Source organism: Miniopterus natalensis, chromosome 4, assembly GCF_054644295.1.
Source record: "Miniopterus natalensis isolate mMinNat1 chromosome 4, mMinNat1.hap1, whole genome shotgun sequence".
NCBI lineage: Eukaryota > Metazoa > Chordata > Mammalia > Chiroptera > Miniopteridae > Miniopterus > Miniopterus natalensis.
The window spans coordinates 28,736,838-28,750,493 of NC_142084.1; the positions used below are offsets into that span (position 1 = coordinate 28,736,838).

The window sequence follows — 13,656 nt, forward strand, 5'->3', positions numbered from 1 at the left end:
TGCTCTGGAAAGCTCTTGTTTGCCATTTTCTAAGTGCTTTCTGTCCCTCCCTACTCCCCTCAAAGTCGTTCTGGTGTCACTCAGCCAAAAACACAAAGTATCAAATGTGGTTTGTGATATTTGGCAGTAACCCAGACATAACATGCTTGTGAGATTGAGGCTCATGTGTTTGTTTTCTTGCTTTTCTATTTGGGGAGGTGAAGGGTTTTCTTCATTTAAAACGCTCATTTATTATTATTGTCTTTTTTAATTCTCAGGGATTTTTTTTTTTTCCATAATAGCTAGCTATGTCTGTTCAATGGATGGAACAGCAAATTCATGGCCTAGAGGATATTAGAGATATAATTAGAGATATACTTCTTAATAGAGAGATAATTCTCAGGGATATAATCCTAAGTGGAACTCAGTTTATACATAGCCCTGAAGGGATTTCTAACCCACATGTCCTCTTTTGCCTAATTAGTTTTCTCAAGATCTTAACATAGGTCTTACATGTAGAACTACTGGGTTGAACTCAGGCCTTGATTTATGTAATTTTATTTTGATGTGGTGCATTCCTCCCCTAAACCCTCTCCCTGTCTCTACCTTCCTTCTCTGGAATCATTTCTTAGATGAAGAGATTGCATTAGTTTGAAGACTGAAATAGTTATTATTAAAGACAGGCAATTAAGTCGTTCCAGACTTTAGATGAACTTGTTAAACTGAAGGACAAATTATATTATTGGTTGTTGGCTGGTTCAGTGTATTACATTTTTTAGAAAATATGGAGAATTAGAATAAATGTCCATTGTTATTCATTAGAAAGTTTGTCTTGCTGTTTACTCAGTGGATTTGCAAAGATTGTCTTAGATTAAATTTATTAAGTAGTGCTGTCTTTGTAATAGCCCTGCAGATTAAAAAACAATAATTAGAAATCATTTTGTTAGTAATAGGGGATAACATGTTTATTACTTTTTTAAACCTCAAATAACACCCATATGAAAATTATTCATATTTACTGTACCCTATTTATTTAAAAATTTGGGAGAAGTCATTATGGTGATCTATATAAAAAAAAGTTGCTTGTCAGGGTGTCTTCTGTGAACTAAAGTGCTGGAATTGTAAACCAAGTTTGAGTTCCCAAGGTCCAACCACTCCTGAAATTAAAAGCAAATGTGCTTCCCCAAAGAATATTGAAAGCAGTAGTTGGGAGCTAGAATTTCATATTATTATTGGTTGTATCTTTTAAGTATATACAATAAAATACGTTCTTCCTTCTGCTGAAACAATTAATTTGCCATGATTCTGCAAAGAGAAGTTATAAATTACTTCTGGTTGTCAGAGGTGATTTTTCAGCTGTTTGTTTCCAAGTGCAAACTTTGCTCCAATGCATTTTTAAACATTTACTCATGTACACTGATAGGCCTCTGGGTTGCTTACTCGGGTTTCTGGCTAGAGTCATGGCTGACCACATTCCATGGCAAGCAGAGGGTCAGTGGGTAAAAGAGAAATGATTTCATCTAAGTTCTTTGTCCATCTCTGATGCATGTGGAGCAGGCCTGGGGACAGTGGCTCTAATATTGCTCACTCCAGAGATCTGTCCAGTTGTGTGCCTTCAGTTACCCTAATCTCACAGCTAAAATTTTGGTCTGAATAGGAGTGCCTTTGAAGGATCACTTTGGGTTGCAGACATAAGGTTTATTATTCTCTTATTTTGTGTCTTTCTAGTCTCAGAAGAGTTTTGATTAGGTTAAAATAGCTCATATAAGTTTTGAAGCATTTTTCTAGGTTCAACAAAACAATGGAGATTAATACATCAATAAGCATTTCTTTTTTAAGTATGGTTGTATGGGAACATGCAGCTGAGGGGCTGGGTTGGGCCTCATCGAGGTCAGAGGCTTTGTTTCATTGACCTTCATCATCTCAGAGCCTTCTGTGGTGCCTGACGAATAGCAGGTGCTGCGTACATGTTTGCTGAATGAGATGGTGGAAGGCTGAGACCAAAACACGCGTTCTTCTGCCTCAGAAATAAATGAACCGAGGTGAGCTGGGGGAATGGAGGAAGTTAGTAAATTTGATCTTAATCATGAATTGAACTAAGGACCTAAGGGCATACCAATTATCTCTGTTCTACAAATGAATTGAGAATTGTCAGGAAACTCAAAAAGGTAAAGAGGAACTGTAGGCAGGTGATCTCACTTGGAGCTTAGGATTTAAATGGAAGGAATACTGTACATGTCCAGGTCCCAGTTCTCAAATTTGTTGGTCTCAGCACCCCTTTTCACTCTTAGAAATTGTCAAGGATCCCAAAGAGCATTTGCTTAGGTGTGTCTTATTTATTGATCTTTACCATTTTGAACATTAAAATGGAGAAAAAGTTAAAATATTAATTCATTTATAAGTCACATTAAACCTGTAACATTTTAATTTTGCTGTATTAAATAAAATTTTATTTTGCCAACCCAAAAAATAATAAAAAAAGAGGCATCATTTTCATAAATCTCTTTAATATCTGGCTTAAGGCTCAGATTTCCTTCAGTCTATTGCAAAAATGTTGTTTTGGTTAAAGTATATGAAAAGAATCGATCCTTACTCAGAGATAAGGATTTGGATAATGGAGAGATACTTTGATATTCTTTTGAGATTAACTGTCAAATTTCTTTTGATAATACACTAGAACTCCACAAGTGGCAGTTTGTTAAACTTAGTTGCAATGTGGAATCTGAAACCCTATCAATGAACTATTCATATTTTGTTACCAAATATACATATATATATATCTCGATCTACTTTGTATTCTGAATGGATGTTTACCTATGCATGACTTGGAAATATCAGGCATTGGTCATTTGGGAAATATTGGTATAAATAATAAGGATCTTAATGTAAAAGTCTTTAAGTGTATTAGCTTTCAACCTAATGGTGATGGTAAGAAGTTTTCCAAAATTTGAATTTTCACTTGAGAGCTCAAATTTTATCATTAGTAACATATATTGTTAGTTGCTTTCCTTGAAGTGTCAGGTTCCCTTTGTTCAGTTTCATATTCCGCGTGAATATGAAAAATCATATTCCATAAATAAAGCAGCTAGTTCAGCTTGCAACTCAAGCAACTGCACGTGTGCTTTGCTTTGAGACAGCTGCAGTGCTTAAGGACAGATTACTGGTTCTTTGTGTACATTTCAGTGTTTGTCACAAGAACAGTGAAAAGACCTTGAGGTTTAAGGGTCTAGAATTAATAAAATTAATAATTTTACTATGTCTTCAAGATTTCTCCAGTGTTTAAGTGAAATTGGCACGTTATTTTTACTGTGAGTGCCTAGCAGTGCAGAATACAGTTATTGCTGGAATTCGTGGGAGCTACTGTTTTGATTTGTTCTAAGGCAACAGACTTACCCACCATGGCGCTTGCACCTCTAGTGTCAGTGTCAACACAGTGAAAGAGACAAACAATGTTTTTCATTCTGATGAGGACAGGCTTGATTTCCCAGCCTTCTTTAATGGCAGTCTAGTATGCCTGGAACCCATGTTACACAGTGCGAGAACTGTTGGCCTAGGTAATCAGAATTTTGCAATTCAGTAAAAAAAAAAAAAAGGCCACTAGAAATACTCTATTAAAAGTGTGTTTAGAATACTTGGTGAGTGGAATATGATTCATTAAGGAGCAGAATTGAGTTTTAGCAGTTGGATAATAATTTATTTTCACAATGAAAACATCAAGGTTTCCAAGAGGAGTGATGGGGACTTTTGTAAGATCATTGCTGACTACCAAGTTTGGAAATGATTTTCTTCCAGAGGGTTTAGAGTCAGAGTTAGTGCATCTTGGATTAAATGTCTGTGTACCTTGTGTATCATCACTCACAGGCAAAATATAAGCAATAGAACAGAAAAGTTAAAGGGTACAGGGGTCAAATATATGGTGACGGAAGGAGACTTGACTTTGGGTGGTGTACATACAATGCAATATACAGATGGTGTATCATAGAAATGCACACTTGACACCTATATAATTTTATTACAAATGTCACCCTAATAAATTTAATAAAATTTTTAAAAAATGATTTGCTTAGGTTTGGATAGATAGAAAGGAAAACCACACACAGATTTATATAAGTGCATTATTTATACTCATAGCTACTATTCCAGAAATCCAGGGCCACCTGTGGCTTTATTACAAGCAGGTCTCTTCAGTCTGTAGATATGAGCGTATCTGTATACTTTTACCAATCTTGTTTTCACACCCTTATTGGCTGTTGAAAAGTCTTTGACAAGTAGCATTATGCATTACCTGAACTAACAGACGCATGAGTGTTGCCTGCCTCAGTCAAGGTCAGTGGCAGATGCTGGGCACACCTGTGAGTCAGTTAGTGGTAGCAGGGCCCATCCCCATGGGGGGGGGTCTGTGGGGTGTGGTTCTGGAGCAGAGAAGAGGGTGAGACCAGGAGGAGGGGAGGCAGGTGAAGAGCACAGGTGTGCATAGAGCCTCCCCTGCTCCATGATGCTGTGCAGTTTGGGAACTGTAATTTATGAAGGGGGAGTACTCAATTTTGGATTTTCAGATGATAAATCTTACCCTTTTAAGACATAATGATGCAGTTGGAGTGGATGGAGTGTGAAGGTTATATTAAAAGGCGAAACATTTTATCTCTTCTCCTCTTGATCTCTCAAGTAAAATTTTTTAAAAAACGATCTTTGATTATCTCTGATATTTTTTCCTATTGGTGTGTTTTAAAATGTATTAAACAAAAACACTTAAATGACTTAAAGGGCTCTATAAGCTTTCAAGACATGTACAAATGTGTACTACAAACACGGCTATTGATGGCCAATTACACTCACACTGAGTGTCTTGTAAACGGCTCGGGATGCTTGATTTGGTCTCTCGGTTTGGTAATAGATTCCATAGACATAATTTATTTTCTGATGAACTTATGGGTTTGTTTGTTTTTTGGCCTTTGCTAAAGCCATAAGAATTTAAATCCTGCATCGTTCCATTTGATGTTGAGGCAACTACTCTTGGAAGGTTTGAGAAATATTTACATACTTGGCACTTTTTGTGGAATCGATTCTTCATCGCATTGTCTGCATCTTGCACTTTGTCATCATTACAGTGAAAAACTGCCCCAGAACCTCATTAATTGTGAGGACTGTTGAGTTAGTGACTCTGAAGGATTCCACAGACCCTGAGGTGGATCCTCTGGCCCAAGAATTAATAAATCTAGGGCCCAGCTCTTTCCAATACCCATGAAAGTGGGTAGTATTCTGAATTAGAGCTTGTGAGAGGAAACAGGAAAAGAATAATTGGCCAATTATATGGGCAAGATGAATTAAAAAGTTCCTTAAATGCAGAATATGGTCAATATTGTCTAATGCTTTCAGGCTTTAAGTAATCTGTGACAACAGTGACCAGTTTCAGTCACACATTAAATAAGGAGAGAGTATGAGGAATTCAGACAAGTGAAAAATAACAAAAACCCTATTAGACAAACATCCTTTATAAAGCACATGTAATATGTTACAAATTAATATGTATAATACCATATATTAAAATGTATACATCCATTATACAGAGACTGCTAGATTATCCCTGGTGCTAATATTCTGAGAAAAAATTGGAAGATAAAGTTATGAATACGAAATATAACATAATTGCCATATAGTGTATCAGTGTTCATCAAAATTTGACTCTCGAAACACAGTCTTTTCTAGTTTCCAGACATGTAATTAAGAAACAACCAGGGAGAAAAAAACCAACTCTATAGGTATTGAAGAAATGTTGAAAGACATTTACAAGCCACACGTGGCGACTGGCAGTTGGTAGCCAGTGGCATTGTGACTGATTATTTGTTTCAGATTATTTGACATTTTTCTGGCATGTTTTTATCATTTGTGGATTCTGACATATTTAAAGTGCTTCCATTACGTTGGCATTGACTTGTCTTCACAATAGTCCTGGAGGTACGCACGACCTCGCATCCTCTAACAAATGAGGTTCATGGAGGTCAAGTTTGTGGGCCTGCTTTATGTTGGACGCAATATTTGAACCCAGTGGTCTGACTCCGGAGTATGTACATTTGATCCCAACACAGCGCTGAGTAGCACTACCTATTATAAGAGTGGTTGATACTTTCTGTATTCCCACAGTCATACAGTTTATAGTGTGTAAAATGCTGTTTTTGTATTTCTGTGTTTCTTCATACTGGTGACTAAAGAAATATAGGGTCAAGTAAAACGTAGGCAATGACCCAGTGGTAGGGTTGCGTTAGGGCCATATCAGTATTTAGTTAGGTTAGGCTTGGATAAGTGCTCCTATAATCTGTCAGTTCTTCATTTAATTTCTTAAACATGAGGTGGAAATATATTTCCATGCTTCCAGTTACTGCCTCATTTATTTTCTTTACTTTTCAGCAAAATTTCTTGAAAGAGTTGCCCATCCCTGCCTCCTTTCTTCTCATTATCTCTGAAATCCACCCCCGCCAGGCTTAGCTTCTGTGGTTCCAGTGGATTTGCCTGGTCAAGACCACCCTGACAGCCACGCTTCTCTCTCCAGGGTCAGTTCTTAGTGCCCATTGGACACACACTTCTAAGTCCTCATACTCAGGATTTTTATCTTATTTCTTGGACCAATTTCTTCTCGGTCTCCTTCACCAGCTTCTCCATATCTCCTCAAATTCTAAATGTTGGACTATCCCTAGAATCAGTTCTTAAAACTCTTCTTTTTAACCTTTATTTATTCCCTTGAGGGTCTCAATCAATCTTATGGTTTTAAATAACATATACACAGATGACTAAAATTTTGTCTCTGGCCCATGTATCTCTCCTAAATTTCATATTCATACAACTAACTACTTACTCGGTATGTTTCATGAGCTTCTTCGTAGGTATTTTGCATTGACATTCCCAAATCTGGGCTTCTGATATCTTCCCCAATAAAAACCTACCGCCCCTCAGCCATCTCCTTCTTCCTTGATGGCAGTTACAGTCTTCAGATTGCACAGGCCAAAAACTTGGACTCCTCTCTGACTCCTCCCTTTCACATGCTATGTACAATCCGTGAGTGAATCTCGGCTCTGTCTTAAAACTATAATCAGAAAATGATAATTTCTCATCACTTCTGCTGTTACTGTCTTGGTCTAAGACATCATCATCCTTCCTTGAATTATTGAATTCCTTGTCATATGGATTCCAGCATCCTTTCTCACTATTCTGGTTTACCCACACTGGCCTCTTGCTTTTTCCAGAACTTGCTGCTCCCCCCCCCCCCAAGCCTCAGAGCTCTTGCTCCTGGCTTTTGCCTCTAATAAAACTCTCTTTCCTCTAAGTATCTTCTGGGATAATTTCTTCCTGTGCTTCAAGTATTTGTTTATGTCTCGTATTCTAAGTGAGAATCACTCTTTCCTGTAACAAGGAAATGGAGATCGGGGCGGACGAGGGCATGGGGTACAGTTTTTCATATTCCTCCCCAATGATGTTTACCGGCCTCCTTCGGGTCCTCCTCATCTCCCCAAATGCTAAATGTTGGAACGCCCCTGAAATCAGTTCTTGAAATTCTTCTCATTTTCATTTACACGATTCCACTGAAGGGCTCCAGCGATCTCATCTCTTTAAATAATATATACACATTATACATATATCAGTGTGTGTTACAATTTACCCATCTGTAATTCTGATTATGTTTCCTTCGTCTTCCACTGGAATGAAATTCCCAAGGACAGGGAGACTTATCTGCTTTGTTCACTGCTGTACCTCAAGGGCCCAGAAGATTACTTGGAGCATAGTAGGCACAGAGTAAATTTTGGTTGGATGATTGATTGCATGCATGAGTGAATGAGTGAAATGACTCCTCTCCCCTGTCCTGACCCCTTCAGTCTAGCCCAGCAGCTGGACTCGGCTCATGGCACTCACTTGCCCACGGCTTTCCATTTTCCTCATGGTAGCAGCCAGATCTTTACGGTGACCTGTAAGGCCCACTGCGACCTCTCTTGTGAGCTACTTTTCTGACTTCCTTCCTCCTGGCTGTCCCTTGTCTGCTCAGAACACAGGAGGCTCCCGCGCAGGGTCTCTGCAAGCTGGCGGTGCTCCCGGCCGGGGCTGCTCCCTTCCTGCCCCCTCACCTTTCCTCAGAGCCACCTTGCAGAGTCCCTGCCTCTGCTTCCCTTTTCCTCTTGCTTCCTTTTCGTTTCTCCTTACTCTCTGACGTCAGCCACCATCACACCCCTGTCACCCCTTTATTTCGCTTGTGGGCCGCCTGCCCTCTGAAATGCAGGCTCCGCGAGGGGAGCCGGGCCCATCCGCTTACCCGCTGTCCCCCAGCCGGTCCCATGGGCTGGCTCGGCCGCGCTCCGCAAGCTTGCCTTGTAGGTTAGGAGTCACCGGTGAATGCACCACGGAGAGGCCCGGGGGCCCGGAGCTCAGGCAGTGATGCTGGCTGGAGGAAAAGAGTCATTTGTCACTTCTCAAGCCAAGCTGCGGCGCTTCTTCTGAAATTAGTGAAGCTAGTTAATTGGCAAGGACTGATTTTCCTGGATAAAGTGACGGTGGCTGCGTGACTTCACTGGCTAACAGCCTAGTGACCCAATCTCCAGAAATCTTCAGTGTCTCAAGCACTGCGAGGTCGCTAATGCTCACTGTATAGCTATTTTGGTAAAGTAGAACATTCAGCGTATATATCACAACATGCGTTACACTCTGACCCTGTCTTCTCATTTCCTTAGAACCTACCTAATTTTGCTTTAGAGAACAAGTCTCAACTTCTTGTAAACCATGTTTCTCTTCAGCTAAAAGGTGAGTATATAGACACTTATTAAAAAATTACTACTTTCAAGATTGGTAAGTTGAAGTACTGTCATTCCTTTTTTCAAATTTACCATCTTTGCTCAGCGTTTAACATCCATAATAGTAGTAAACTTGATTAGTAAAATGCAGCAAAGAAAATACTGCTTAAAAATTCACCCTGACGAAGGTTTAGTTGGAAGAGTGTATGGTTTTGGTTTGGAAGAAGCTTGATTCAAACACGGTGCAGCTACTCGCAGAATCTCAGTTTGCTGGTCTGTGAAATGGGAGTGATAGTCCCAATTCCATAACTGATTGAGAGGAAAAGGTAGTCAGTGGAGTTTATTAGCTCCCTTCTCTTTTCTCCAAGGTGCAGACAGGCCCTGAACTAACATTAAAACACTTCCTGTTTCCAAAGTACTTTAGAGCTCTGTTTTACTTCTTTTTTAAAGTTTATTTCCCTAAGTCTGTAAGGAGGTAAGTCAGGTGTTTTTCTCTTCGCTTTAAGAAAAAGGCACCGAGAATTTCGTGACCTGTACGTGGTCACACATCTAGACTAGCATCCAGTTTTCTCTGACTTGGGTCAACATACTTGACGTTAACCCACACTGCCCATTCTGTGATTAAAGCTAATGCTTTTTATGCATCATTTTGCACCATTTTATTATTGTTGAGATAATTCAATAGTAGTTATAGTTCCTTAAGGAAGGTAACTTATTAATCCAGAGACTACTCTGCTGAAAGCTTAGTCGCTTACGGAACAAGCAAATTAAAATACTAGGTTTTCCAGTTGTTTCATGTTGAAGCCTTGCCTCCGATTTACGTGGGGAATGTTCTCTCAGTCCCCAGTGATGGTAGTGAAATAATGACTACCGCCAAGTTGTGTGTTTATCTGTGAACCTATTTTGAAATATTTTTTTTTGTATTTTTCCACTATTTAATATACTTCCAACTGAAGTCAGATGGCTTAATGAAACGAAGGTAAAACTACGTTTTCTGCCAAACGACTTTACTTTTTACAAAACATGTAAATTATGGTAACTTCTTCAGTAAGAGCTTTGTAATTTGTGATTAAAACATTCCCTGGAAAATGTTTTATTACTTACTGAAAATTTCATAGTAAGCAAACACGGGAAGAGGACGGGCTTCCCTTCTGCTTGCTCTAGTGTTCTGTAGTATGTAACAATTTGTTCTTTAGTCCAAATGCTTACCATTTGTATTATATATACATCCACTTCATTCTACAGTGGATTTAAAACAGGTTTCAAAAGTATATATGTCATGAAAGGATAGAATAGTTAAATGAATCTCTGGGAAGTAAGAATAAAAGTAGCCGTAAAATAATCCTGGATATATGAGTGTACAGAAAGGTATGGCGTAAGCAGCCCTCGGAGTTCATGTTTGGCTTTCTAAAGACCAAATCAAACAGAGGAAAAACAGAGCAGGTATGTACATCATGATGTCCTAAGACTAAAACACATCCATGCACACGCAAGTTAACAAAAGACACAGACTTTCTAAACCCAGGGACCTAAGAGGAATTTGTCTCACAGATGCTCAAAAAGAGATGTATTCTCAACTGATGATTCTTTCAGGGGCACTCTCACTAGTACAATGACAGACTTTCAACATCTCTTTTTTGTGATGTCTTTTAGTGTGGGTTTATGGCAAATTGTAAAATTGCAGTTCTAGCGAATAATTTATTTATGGATCAAAAGAGATTCCCCATGGTAAAGTGCTCAAGCTTGGCTTTATTTCATGTGGCAGGTTAATATTTTATAACCACACAAAGAACATTCCTGTTGAGGTTTTCACATTAGCATATCTGCAGCACATCACAGGGAAAACCAGACTATAGGGGTTTTTAGTAAAATTTTAGCTTAATCCATGAGGAGACTCCACTTGAATTTTTAGAGGCAAAATTGGCTAATTTAAGGCAATTGGCTAAAACACTTGGCCCAAATCTAGCAATCTGTGTCTTAGATTGTGACCATCTCTTAGAAATGTAATTTGGAGTTCCTAAATATTACTTGGATTGATTACATTGCTTTATTGTGGTGTTTTCCCTCCCCAGTAACTGTATGGCAGCCCTTTAATTGCTACCAAAATTTGACTCATAGTCTGTTTTTCTTTTTAAGATGGTAAATTCTCTACTAAAAAGATTAACATCCTAATTCACAGGTATGACTAAGTGGGCAGACCTGCCTGTGATGCAAGCCCCCTTACTATTTTATGACTTGGCATAACAAAATAGGGAAAGTTGTTTGTTCATTGAGGTTGTAATCAGTTACGAGTTAGTAATGAATCCTTAGTATTTCAGGTCCAGAGCCTGGCAGCTTTAGAGCATCACATGACCCCTGATTTGCTGGAAAATGAAGGAAGTGGGAGTAGAAATTTTCTTTATAGGACAAGGTAGTTTGTGATGGGAGGGATGACATACGCTTGCCAAAATTTTGGGACAGACCGAACACAGATGGCCGAAGCTCACAGAGGTGTCTATTATTGTATTTTCTCCTCAGCACTTTTCTGTGTGTGTTTACACTTGGATGAAGAATTTTTGTTGCTTAGCAACCATTCAGAGAATCCATTTTTGTTAAGAAAATAATTGGTGGTTGTAGATACCAGAGAGTGGAGTGGAGGATGGGTCAGGGTTGCTGTTGGGCAGTGTTAACATCAGGCAGAGGCGATTTTCCAGGAGAGAGGTGTTAGCTCTGCGTGTTTAAAAGGGAACAAATCTCACTGTACATTTACATCTTAGCTCGTCTCTACCTTCTACCTCAAATGCTATTTGGGGAAAAAATGGCCTAAGTAAATGCATTATGTTAGTCAATTATATGTTATGATGCACAGGGTAAACATTTGAAGAAGTGAACCATAAATTAAATTTTATTTTCATGAACTTAATTTATTCCAAACACAATTTTTCTCGCACATCACTGACAGGATTTAATGTGTATTTCACTGTCTGAAGGAGCTCTGTTGTTCATAATTTGAGTGCAGTTGTGCACTGCATAGTTAACTACTGAGTTAAACAGAAATTTGGAAGTCAGAATAACTGTTCAAATCCTGGCTCTACCCTTTCACACTGTGTGACCTTGAAGCATAAGCTAAACTTCTCTTAGCTTCAGAGCCTTTACCTGTTCCAGGAGGGAATGCCAACCACTTAGTAAGTGTCGTGACGAAAATGTTCAGTACACATACCCAGTGCACGTTTTCTGGAAAGGGCATTTGGTTTACTTTTATTGATGCTGCATCCAGTTACTCCATGTGTGGTCCAGAAGGCAATGATTTTAAAAAAATGTAAACAGTTACTGGGCATGTAAATAGCTACTGTTCATGCAAAATTGTGATGACATTTCTAATAATACCATGTAGATGGGAAACAAAACCACTTACAAATTCTGTTTCCTGGTTTTAGGGAAATTACTGAGGAAGCAGATTAACAAAATGCCTCTGAGGTAATTTTCCTTATTATACTGTATCAGGTAGAAAAATAATTTTTAAATGAGAGTGACTGGTGAGCCAAAAGACATAATGAAGAAAAGACAGGTTATTAATTAGCTTAGACTGGGGAATGGATGTAGTTTTCAACATACTGATTTTGCATATGATTTAAGAAAGTTGCAGGATCCTATTTTCAATTTTAATGTAATGCAAAGCCAGATAAGTATTATGCAATTTATAGACTGTATCCTGATAAGAGTATCAAACACTGAAGTCATTTAAAACATAGGCGGCTTTCCTAGAGAAAGCAATAAAAAAGAAAACTTTATTGAAAGATAGGGTGCGTGATTTGTTAATAAGTATGCTAGAAAGTAGACTTCAGCATACTTAGGCTCTAAAAGATCTTTATTTCAATTCAATATCATATTAGAAACACAGTATAGACAGACCTTTAAATAGTCTAACTAATGTCTGATCATTGGCAGCATTGAGAATTTATGCACAGCAAGCATTAGTTCACTTTTCTCTCACCTTTGTCATAGGCATAGATGCCAATGGTGTCTTTGATCAGGCAGGATAGCAAGGATACAACCCTGAGCGCCGCATAAAAATCCCTCATCTTTTCAACCTGCCTTTAAATGAGAACAAGTTTGAGAGGTTTCTTGCAGTGTTTCCCAATAGAGAATTCAGCCTACCTAGGATTTCCAGTTTTCTTCCGAGATAGAAGACGGACATGGAAGCAGAAGAGGTGTCGTTAATCTTTCTCGTGGCCACTTGCCCAGATGTTTATGTTCCCCTCGCTCAAATCTTGTTTCTGCACATTGTCACTTAGGCAGTAACCAGGGACTTCTAGATTAGGAGGGATAAGTCCTAGGACCTTGTCATTATTTTCTGTTGTGAGCGATTTATTTGCCTTTGTATGGACTCCCCATCCTCAGCTTTCCTCCCGGTGTTCAGCGCGCCAGACACGGTGTTGAGGAGTGGGGACTCAAATTCGCATTTTCCAGATTCGTGCCTTCAGGAGGTCGTCTAAGATGATGACAAACATCACACAAATCATTTATCAGAAAATGTAGAAGATCGCTAGGCTGATAAAAACTTCACCAGTTGGTTATAGTAACTGGTTTTACACCATTGAGATTACTTATCCCACTCAAGCACTCCCTTTGTGCTTCCCAAGGGGCTGTCTGCATATTTTAAAGGATTTGAAGTGAAATCATTTTCTTGGTCTATATTCTGAAAAACCATCTGTAGAACAATACCTCCCCTTATTGTCTCCCTGATTTTAGAATGGCGGATATGAGAAGTCACTGTGTGACTAAGTGGAGTTTGGTTCCACGTAAGCCCACCGCGGGCTCATCCCAGAGGTAAGCTAGAGCACCAGCTCCGAGGCTGCGGCTCAGTCGCACTGGGCCTTCCTCCCTGAAAGCTCCCTTTGCCCTCCAGTCATGTTTCCTTTGGATG

The 13,656-nt window shown here is 38.9% G+C and overlaps 1 protein-coding gene across 2 annotated transcripts in view; it reads left to right on the top strand.

Annotated features, from left to right (window-relative positions):
- The window catches only part of FAT4 (FAT atypical cadherin 4), a 148,149-nt gene that overhangs the window by 6,759 nt on the left and 127,734 nt on the right, over positions 1-13,656 (top strand). The window lies entirely within an intron of this gene.